Below are 10,215 nucleotides of genomic sequence, written 5' to 3'. Positions count from 1 at the left end.
GCGGGCCCCTCCCTCTGCCCACTGCGCTGACGGGGACCAGATGCTCCAACCCTGTGGTTCTGGGGGTGGGGGTGGCCGGGCTCAAGGGCTGGCAGGCAAGCCCTGGGTTTGGCCCAGGGACCTATAATCAGCTCCTGCCCCTCTGATCCCGGCCCAGGACTGACGCTTGGGGCTGTGGTGTCCTGGCCGGCTGTGGCCACGGCCGCTATATTTGGGAGCCCAATTCAGCATGAAGGAGGGGTGGGCAGGCAGCAGCCTCCAGGACCTAGGGCCTGGTGCGGGACAGGCGGGGACAGCGCGGGCCAGGCTGGGGCATCGTGGGCCAGGGGGCAGCCCTGTCTGTTCCTGGGGTCCCAGCCTGAGGGGCATCAGCCCGACCCTGGACAGCTAGCACCAGCAGGGAGTTGAAAAACACAGAATTTCAGTCTTTCTGGGAACGCTGAACCCCTTATTTCTGCAGAGTCTGGGTGTGAGCGAGGGCCATGCATTCCTGGTGAATGAGGAGTGGGGGCTGCGGCGGGGGTGGAGTTGCAAAGGTCTGCAGGGTAAGCTTGGGGGCCAGGGGTCTGGTATGGCATGAGGCGTCCTAAGGGGTTCAGAGGAAACAAAGTGAGCGTGGCCCTGAGCCCCAGCTCCCCAGCCCTGCCCACTGCTCCAGCTTCCAGATGGACAGATGGACAGATGGACAGGGCCCACCTCCCCCAGCAGGGCCTGCGGCCTCCCTGCGCTACCCTGGACATTCCCTGCCACTCGGCCAAACCCTGTACCCTCCCACCAGCAGTCTCCCAAAGAGCAAATATTTATTGTCCTTGGAAGAAAAAAAAAGAGTCCCCTTTTAGGACTGGGGTCTGGGAGCTGCTCTTGAGGTTTGCAGGGGCTTGGGAATGGCCCGAGGTGACCAGAAACCCCTGGGACAGATGGAGGGAGGAGGAGGAGGGTACCACACAAGCCAGTCTTGGAGGAGCGGCCACACCTTTCTGTCCCCATGCCTCTGGTTCCCCAGGAGGGGACTGAGGGCGTCCAGACCCCGCCCCCGGAGGTGTGAACGTGGGTGTGAGTCCTGGTGTGTGAGTGACTGTGGCGCACGGACTGTGCAGGAGCGTGCTTACGCGTGTCACTGCGCACGAGGCTATGGCCGCGCATGGGGAAGAGCAGGCCGGGCTCTGGAGGTTCTGCACGCTCATCCGCTGCATGCGTGTCCGTCAGTGCGCCCTCATCGGGCTGCGGGGTGGGGTGGGCCTGTGGACACAACCCCTGTTGAATGGCCAATTCAGTCAAAAATGCAAGTAAATTTAGCAGAGGAAAAAAAACCCGTCAGTCAGACGCAGGTCTGAATTGAGTGGTTGTTTGAGCGGATGGACCAAGTGTCTCGGCAGGCAGCGCGTGCTGCGGGAGGAGGGACGGCTCTCCCCAGCCGTGGAGGAGCGGGAACCAGGACCCTTGACCGCAGCAGAGACCAGGGAGCAGAGACAGGAGGAGGAGGACAGAGACGCAGAGAGGGCGTAGCCTCACTGCCAACTCTCACACAGCCCCCGGGACGAGGAGTGGGCCCAGAGGAGGACGCCAGGCCAGGCAGCAGCGTGCAAGGCATGACAGAGGGAGCAGCTGACAGCAGACACTGAGGAAGCCACAGAGGTGACGGGCGGCGAGGAGGCGGTGCTGGGTGGGGGGCCTCCGGTCCCCCTGCCAGCCCCGCCCACTGTGGTCCCCACGGTACCCTACCCCGCTGTGGCCTCGCCTGCAGGGCCACACCGACCCCTCTGTGGCAGGGCGTGGAGCCCCCGGCTAGGAATAGTCAGTCGATTCCGGTACCTGCCAGTGTGGGTATTTATATATCCGCCCGCCTGGCCCACGTGGCCACGGCTGGACACAGGTCAGTCCGCCCGGCCCGCCTGTGGGTTTGCATCCACCCCAAGATCCCCAGTGGCCCCTAGACACCCTACTCCACCTCTGCTCACCCTGCCTGTGCTACTGCGGGCAAGGGTCTCGCTTAAGTGTGTACGTACACACACACACACACACACACACACACTCACACACACTCACTCAGGAAGCTGGCCCACACAGGCTGTGCCAAGAGCAGGTACCCGCCTCTGCACACATTTTCACACACTTATTCTCATGCTAGATACATGCCTCAGCATGCATGTTCATACACCTGTGCACACAAATCTGCATACCTCTGCGCACACATACTGTGTTTGTGTGTGTACTGGGAACTGAACCCAAGGCTGCTCTACCACTGAGCTCTGGGCCTTTTTATTTTCCACTTCTAGGGTCTTGCTAAGTTATCCAGGCTGGCTTTGAACTTGAGATCCTACTGTCTCAGCCTCCCAAGTAGCTGAGATTACAGGTACACCTCACTTGCACACGTATGTGTACATACTCACATGCCTTTGCATACACAGCCACGCTCTCATACACGCACCTTTGAGCTCACAAGCATAGGAAGAACGTGGGCTGCGGATGGGCACTGGGAAGGAGCTGGGCTGAAGGGGAAGAACACAAGCTCCCACCAGGGCCTGCCCCGCGTGGTCCGCATGTGTGCGTGTGCATGAACGTGCGTGTGCATGAACGTGCATGTCCAGGTGTCTGGGGCCTTTCCACCGCCTCCTCCCATGACCCCTGGAGGCCCCTTGGCCTGTCCACAGCGGGGAAAACAGAGGCCAGAGCCCAGCAGCTGGCCGGGGAGGTCGGCATCCCCGGGTTCGGGGCTCGGGAGCCGCTGCATCTGTGTTGTTCTTGGCGCATCAGGCCCGATAAGGACGGGGTCAGAGCTGGCTCTCGTGGGAAAGGACTCTCTGCGAGGCTCCCGGCCCATTCCTTCCACCCCGAGCACACCAGGGCAGACGGACAGAAGGCCAAGGGCAGGAGGGATGGCTGGGGACAGGCACGTCCCCAGCAGGTTGGCCCCGGTGAGAGCTCACAGAGGATTTAGAGCCACACAGGTGCCTCAGTGTGGCTTGGCCCCCTGAAACACCCCGAGACCCCAAGTGCAGGGCTCAGGGCAGATAGCAAAAAGGTGTGACCCCCAGTCCAGGGAGCCTTGCAAGGTTCAGCAGCCAGGGCTGAGGTCAGAGCTCTAGCATGGGCGCAAGGTTGGATGGAGAAGCTTCCAGGAGGATCACTGGAATTTCGGGGACACTGGGCATTATCTCCCCATCCAAGAGCCCTTCCTCTGCTGAGGTCTCAGGGTTCACACCTGTACTGTGGGGTGTGGGTAGAGCCGGGCCACTGAGAATCCTGGGACCTGAGACGGCTTTCCCGCTGCTGAGACCTTTAGCCCTCCCAGGACTTCCCAGCAGAGGACAGGAGCTTGGAACCCCAGGGAACAATGGGCTGGAATCTGCACAAACAAAGACTCACAGGGATGGCAGATAAACTGGGCGGGCCTGGGGATTCCTGAGCCCCACCCCAGAGCCTGGTCCTGCGCATCCATCCAAAGGACAGCTCCAGCGTCAGGAACACACTGCCCAGACCACCCCAGTTCGGGGCCCCTCCAGAACATCTTGGTTCTAGACAGCGTTCAGGGAGAAGCAGGAGCGGGCTGCACGGCTGTCAGGGGCCTCTGCCACCTCCAAGGGTGGGCCTGGGCCTGGGGGGCTGAGGAGAGGATATGCCAGTCTCCTCACCCTCGTTGCCCCATGGAAGGCAGCAGCTGTAGGGGCAGTGAGGACTTGGGGCCGGGCTGCCAGGGACTAGGGTGAGGCTTCCCCACCAGCCCCGGGGATCCCAGCTTCCTTCTTCCATCTGGGGGTGCCTCTGATTCTCCCAGAGCTCCTATAGTGGTGCTCTGATCCCAGGGGCTCCTGGGGGAGAACTTCCTCATGAAGGGCCTGGGGGTGAGGACCCTGATCCAAGGGGCCCCAGGAAGCCCCTGCTCCTCTCCCCTTGTCCTCTGTGTGCCAGGTCGTCCGAGCCCCCCACTGCACCCGGGACCTGGATGCTGGAGTGGAATGATGCACGCAGCACCACCTTGGACCCAGCTGTGTAGGGCTTCGGGGAACGGAGATTCTCAGCCACTCCTGAGGACGCAAGGGGGTCCTGGGGGCCGAGCAGTGTCCAGGGTGGGCTGGAGCTGGGTGTGTGACTTCAGGTGGCACCTTGGCCTGGCTGGGCTTGGTCCCCTCCAGCTCCCAGCTGGCATCCAAGCTATGCACAGCTGCCCTCCTGTTATCCTCAGGACTGTCTATGAGGCAGCGACCCACCTGTCCCCAGGGAGGGTCCTTCAGCCTCTTTCACAATTGAAGGGGCCCTTGGTTCAGGCCGCAGGAGCAGGGTGACTCCCGGCCGCTACTGCTGCTTCCCAGCGCTGCTGTCGCCGCTCCCTAGCCGATCTGGTGCCTCTGGAACAGGTTCCCATGCGGCTGGATGGACAGGCAGACGCGGCGCTGACCCTGGCCCTAGATGGCCTCTGGGTCCACCAGTTCCCTGCCTTGCCCCAACTCCTGTCTGCAGAGGAAACTGAGGCTCAGCCATGGCTCAGGTGTCCTCAGATGGCCCAGTGTGACCAAGGACGACCCACGCGGAGGGTCCTTCCAGGCCACACAGGGCCATAGTGTCAAGACCAGGGTTCCCTGGGCTCAGGTCCTCCAGCCGAGGTCCCTCTGCCACAGCCCTGCCAGGACCCAGTGTCTGAGCTCCCCTCCCACCCCTCCTTCCTGGCCCCCTCCTCCCTTCAAACCGCAGGGCCCGGCAGCCTCTGGAACGCGTGCCCGGGGCCTCGGTGATATTTTGAGTTTAAGAAAACTTTGCAGCCGGCAGGAGCTCTTAAAGGTTATAAATAGCAGCACAGGGAGCCCAGGCCAGGAGAGGCGGAAACACGTGTCAAACACGCCTGGGAGGGGGATTCCGAGCTCGGACCCCTCCCACACACACCAGGGACCCGCGGGCTTCTGGGCTTTTTACGACCACCGGAGCGGGAAGTCACACCCCGCCCGGAAGGCGTCTGGGAAGCAAGACCCCTTTGGCCCCCACTGGGGTCCCTGAAGGCTGGCTGGGTTGCTGGGGCAGAAGGGGGCTCTGCAGAAAGGGGCTCTGAGGGAGCTTTCTCCCCTGCCTGCTGTGGCCCTGTGAGGACTGCAGAGCTGTCCAGCAGGGACGCCAGGGCAGAGGGAGTTTGGACAGTGGCCTCTCTAACCCCAGTAGCTCCTGGGCCACTTGAGGACTAGGGCAGAACGGGGATAACTTCAAGGTCATGGACAGTCCCTTCCACCAAATGCTGGTGCCTTTGTATTTGAAGGGACCTTAACCCAGCTACATAAAGTGTCACAAGAGGCATGCAGCGTCAAGCGCCCATCACCAGGGTAAGCAGACCCTAGGGCCGCAGCATCCCACCACAATCCAAGCCTAATATTTCAGCTTCCAAAAAGATCTCCTGCTAGCCAGGTATGGTGGTACATGATTGTACTGTCAGCACTCTGAGAGGCTAAGGCAGGGAGATCTCAAGTTCAAACTCAACTCTGGCAGCGAAACAATTTAGTGAGATTTCCAACTCCAAAAAAAAATTTTTTTTAAAGGGCTTAGAGCCGGGCATGGTGGCGCACGCCTGTAATCCCAGCACTCGGGAGGCTGAGGCAGAAGGATCTTTGTGAGTTCAAGACCAGCCTGGGTACAAAGTGAGCTCAAGGCTAGCCTGAACTGCATACTGAGACCCTATCTCAAAAAAAGGAAAAAAGAAAAAAAGGGCTTAGGGATGTAGCTCAATGTGAAGGCACAAGTTTCAATCCTTTATTTATTTATTTTTTTGGAAGGTTCAATCCTTAGTATGGCAAAAAGTAAAGAAGAGGAGGAAGAGGAGGAGAAAAGAAGAAGAGGGAGGAAAAAAAGGGAGGGGAGGAAGGAGAAGAAAAGGAAAAGGAGGAGGAGGAAGAAGAGGAAGAAGAGGAGGAGGAACTCCCCAAAGAGATGGGGAAGAGGAGACTAGAGGAGACGAGAGACCCCCAGCTCCAGTGGGTACCAGGTGTGGCGCATCAGCAGCCCAAGGCCAGCCCTGGGGTCTCAGCAAAGTCAGTGGTCAGGGCACTGGAGCCCCAGGTTTCCCCAGGAGGCCATTCAATTTGAGAGTGGTTCTCAGGACTCCAGTCCGGGGGACACAGCCCTGGCGGGGGAGGGGGTCCTGACCTAAGGGTAAAGTTGTGAAGTCCTCTAGCCGTTGAAGGAGCGCCAGCCTCCCCTTGGTGGAATCGTCCCCTCTGCTCCCCAGTGTCCACACCATGGGAACTGTGACCCCCCACCTGCCACCCCGGACCTCCCTTTCCCAACCCCACCTGCTGCTCCTGTTCCCCAGAAGCCAGGCGAGGGAGGTGTCCAGGAGCTACAAGGCTCGGGGAGCCCAAAGGTTTACGGGTTTATGGGAGCCCACTGTGTCCCCAGGGCCCGGCCAGGTACAGCCAGCCGAGTCTTTGCTGTCTTTCTCCCCTGGCCTCCAGATGCAGCCTCCTGTCCTGGGGATGAGGCTGGCTCGGCCCCTTGGAGGAACATGGCTAGACTCAGGGGCCCCAAGCTCAAGGCCGGGGAGGACGAAGATTTCCAGATTCACAGCTCTGCCTGCTTCCAAGGCAGGAGGTTCAGGCACTTTAGGAGCCCTTTCCAGTCTCAAATTTTCCGTCACCGTCCCGTCACCGTGGGCAGGAAGGTCCCAGCCTCCATCCCTGGTCAGCGAGGACAGGGACGGTGGGACGAGCAGAGCAGGCCAAGTGACCTCCAGAGCAGGGAAAAGCAGGGGCATGTGGCAGGGACCAGGGGCCCTCAGTCCTCTGGACACTGCCGTACAAGGAACGGGGCCCTCCTGGTCCTGGCCACCCTCTTGAGTTGGCACCTCCCAGGAGCCCTGGGCAGGAGCCTGTACATGCTGTTTATCACACTCTTACCACGTGCCCCAAGCTCTCCGTTCGGCTCTCTGAGCCTCAGTTTCCTTCCCTGGACCAGGCATTCCCAAACTCCCGCCACGCTTCCCAGTCTGGGAATCCAATAACACGTCAGAAATAAGCGCATGCTCCTCCCTACACGTCTGCAGGACCTGGGGGAGGTGGTGCTGGGATGGGGGTCCTGGGATGGTGCCCGGGTGGTGAAGGGGCGGTTTGGCCCTGTCGCCTCACGTGCCGGGCACTGGGGCTGTGTCTGGAATGTGCTGAGTGGCCACTGCCATGTGAATCATTATACCTTGGCAGGCCGAGCCGGGACTTCCAGACCCAAACCAGCTCCGGCTGGGCTCAGGGTGGCCGTGGGGCTGCAGGCATCAGGACAGGGCTGGATGGAATACAGGGCCCCACCTGTCTTCTAGCTGGGGGTCACTGGGTCCCCAGAGCTGGGACATCAAGACTTCCAGGTTTCACTTTTCTTACCTGGCATGCAGGTGTGAAGCAGCCCAGGTCCCATCTGATTTCTCAGGAGCCTAAAGTTTGAAGGAAGTCACACGTAGGGGCTGCGCTCATATTTCACGGTGGTTTGAAATTACTGAATTGTAGAAAGGGCCAAAGGGAACCAGGTGTGGTGGTGAATGCCTGGTAATCCCAGCACTCTGGGATTATGCTTTGAGGCCATAGGAAGTTCAAGGCCAGCCTCAACTACACAGCAGGATTCTGTCTCAAAAAATAATAATAAAATAAAGGAAGGGCCCAGGGGTTAAACCGGGACCCGGGGAGAGACCAAGGGTGAGTTAGAGAGAAGCAGGGCGAGGAAAGGACCACTGAGGCCCGAGCCGGCCTGGGCGCCTGGCAGGCGGACGCACGAGGGCGGGGGAGGGCCCAGCCCAGGGCATCTGATCACGGCCACACTCGGGGTCTGGGACAAAGTCCTGGGCCGGCACAGGGCTTGCTGAAAAATAATTAATTTTTCTTTTCAAGGGAGAGCTCTGACTCAGGCCTTTTCCTATCCCCAGCAGCCGCATCCTCGCCAGACCTGGACCAGAGAAGCTGCCCCACAGCCGTCCATGGCCTCCGCATGGCCACCCTGAGTCTGCCCTGCAGCTTCCGGTCTGGGCCTGGTTCCGAAGGCCTGGGGACTCCAGGTGAGGGGGGCGTGGCCCAGGGACCCCAGGGAACATGCGTGCTGCTGGGAGGGGCAGAGCTGTGGTGAACACTGGTTAGCACCATGGGGCACGCAAAATGCGCCTTTCTTTCTTTCTTTCTTTCCTTCTTTCTTTCTTTCAGTTTTTTGTGACAGGGTAGCTTAGGCTGGCTTTGAACTCAGCAATCCTCCTGCCTCTGCCTCCTGAGTGAGGGCTAGGATTACAGGAGGGACATCCTTATGGACACGTGTCGTGGACCTGGCATTCTGACCACAGGCACCTGTGACCACGAGACCAGCTGGACAAGAAGTCTGTACCTCAGCCTCCTGGGACTGCTCCCCACCTGGGACAGAGCTTGCTGGCCCCTGACCCCCCACCTTCCCCCGGCCTCCCTGAGGCGGGGGAAGCCAGGCCCCACCGCATGGGGAGGGGGCTCCCCGCCAGCTGCTGGAGCAGCCAGCAACTCGGGGGTGTTTATGAGCAGCCAAAATGGCTGTAAAAGTGGCACCTCGCTCCACTTAGGGCCCGGCCATCCTCTCCCCTACGGGCCCTTTGCCCCAGAAAGCTTCCAGAGGACCCTGGAAACAGCAGGGTCTGGGGCTGGGACTGGGAGGAGGCTCGGCCAGGGTCGGAGTCCAGCCAGAGGTGAGAGGTCAGGCTGGAGGAGGACGCAGCCTGGGCTGAGAGGTGCAGTGGAATAGGGCTCAGTCTGGGAGCAGGGCTGACTTCAGGATGCAGTGACTGAGCAGGGCTGGCGCGAAAAATGGGGCATTGTGACTCAGAAGCAGACGTGAGCCTGGCCCGAGAGTACCCAGGCTGGGGCAGGAAGGGGACAGCTCCCTGTCTGGGGCCACTTGGCCTGTATGCCTTGGCCAGGGCCCTATCCCCGAGGTAGCAGCAAGGCCTGTTAGCCTGGGGCTGCCGCACTGGCAGGGTTGGAGCTGGAGTGCAGCCCCTGCTCCATTTTTTTTTTAAACAGGGTTTCACTATGTGCCCCAGGCTGGCCTCAAACTCACAGTGATCCTCCTGCCTCAGCTCCTGCCCTGAGTACTGGGATTGCAGATGTGTGCCACCATGCCCAGGGTCCCTGCTCAGGTTCTAAGGTCCAGGGAGGCCATGGGTCCTCCTGCTAGGCCCCCCAGCTTAGGGTGGGAGGGAGGGACGGACCCCACCAGGGAAGCTTCCAAAGGCTACTGAAACTGACCAGAAACTGATGGGGGGGTACTCTGTCAAAAGGGTGATTGTGGCTCTGCCAGTGCTGGGTCCTTCCAGCTAATGTGTGACACCCCCACCTGCCCGGTGGCACCCCCAACCAGAGGCCTAAGGATGAATTAGGGGGTGCGTGGCCCCACCTACAGCTGTGGAACATCTAGCAGGGGCTCTGAAAGCCCCCAAGAACTACGGAGAGGAAATAAGAGCCCCCAAGAACTACGGAGAGGAAGTAAGAGCCCAGAGCCCACCAGGCCGGCCTACAGCCCTAGACAGCCCCCTCAGGTCCTGTGGGCTGTTGTGAGTCAAGTCTGAGGCCTCCCCACTCCAGCTCCAAGGTTAACTTCTCAATCCTGACCCTTGGGGCTAGGGATTTAAGCTCAGCAGCACAGTGCCTGCCTGGCAAGCACAAGGTCGTGAGTTCAATTCCCGGTACCGGAAAAAAACAAAAAAAAAAAAACATCAATCCTGACCCCCCATGAATGTCTCACCTTCACCAAGGTGGAAGAGTGGGGTGAGAAGTCAAGAAAAGGGGCGTGGCCACAGGAATGTGTGGGACAGACAGCTGTGGGCTTGGGCCACACAACAATAGCTGGACTGGGCCAGGGACCATTGACATTTTGTTTTTGCTGTGTAGCCCAGGCTGGCCTCCAACTAGTGGCAATCCTCCTGCCTCAGCCTCCCATGTACGGAATTACAGGTCTAAGTCATAATTTGGGGACAATTTAGATGGACAGAGGAGCTCATTTCTACAGGCTGCCTGTGGGGTGCAGACCAAGGACCTGGACACTCTCAGGGGAACAGTGAAAGGCACCCTCTGAATCTACTCCTTAACTTCCCCATTTTACAGATGAGGAAACCAAGGTCCAGAGATCAGGGGAGTCCTAGTGGTTAGGACACACAACTAGCAAGTGGGCCAGCCAGGCTGCCACGTGGCCTCAATATTTTTCAGGGCCCCACACTCTCATTAGTTTCCCCCCTCCCCCTCCCCCTCC

The sequence above is a fragment of the Chinchilla lanigera genome, unplaced genomic scaffold, assembly GCF_000276665.1.
Source record: "Chinchilla lanigera isolate Chin_1 unplaced genomic scaffold, ChiLan1.0 scaffold00019, whole genome shotgun sequence".
Lineage (NCBI taxonomy): Eukaryota > Metazoa > Chordata > Mammalia > Rodentia > Chinchillidae > Chinchilla > Chinchilla lanigera.
Note: the sequence above shows the minus strand (reverse complement) of the source record.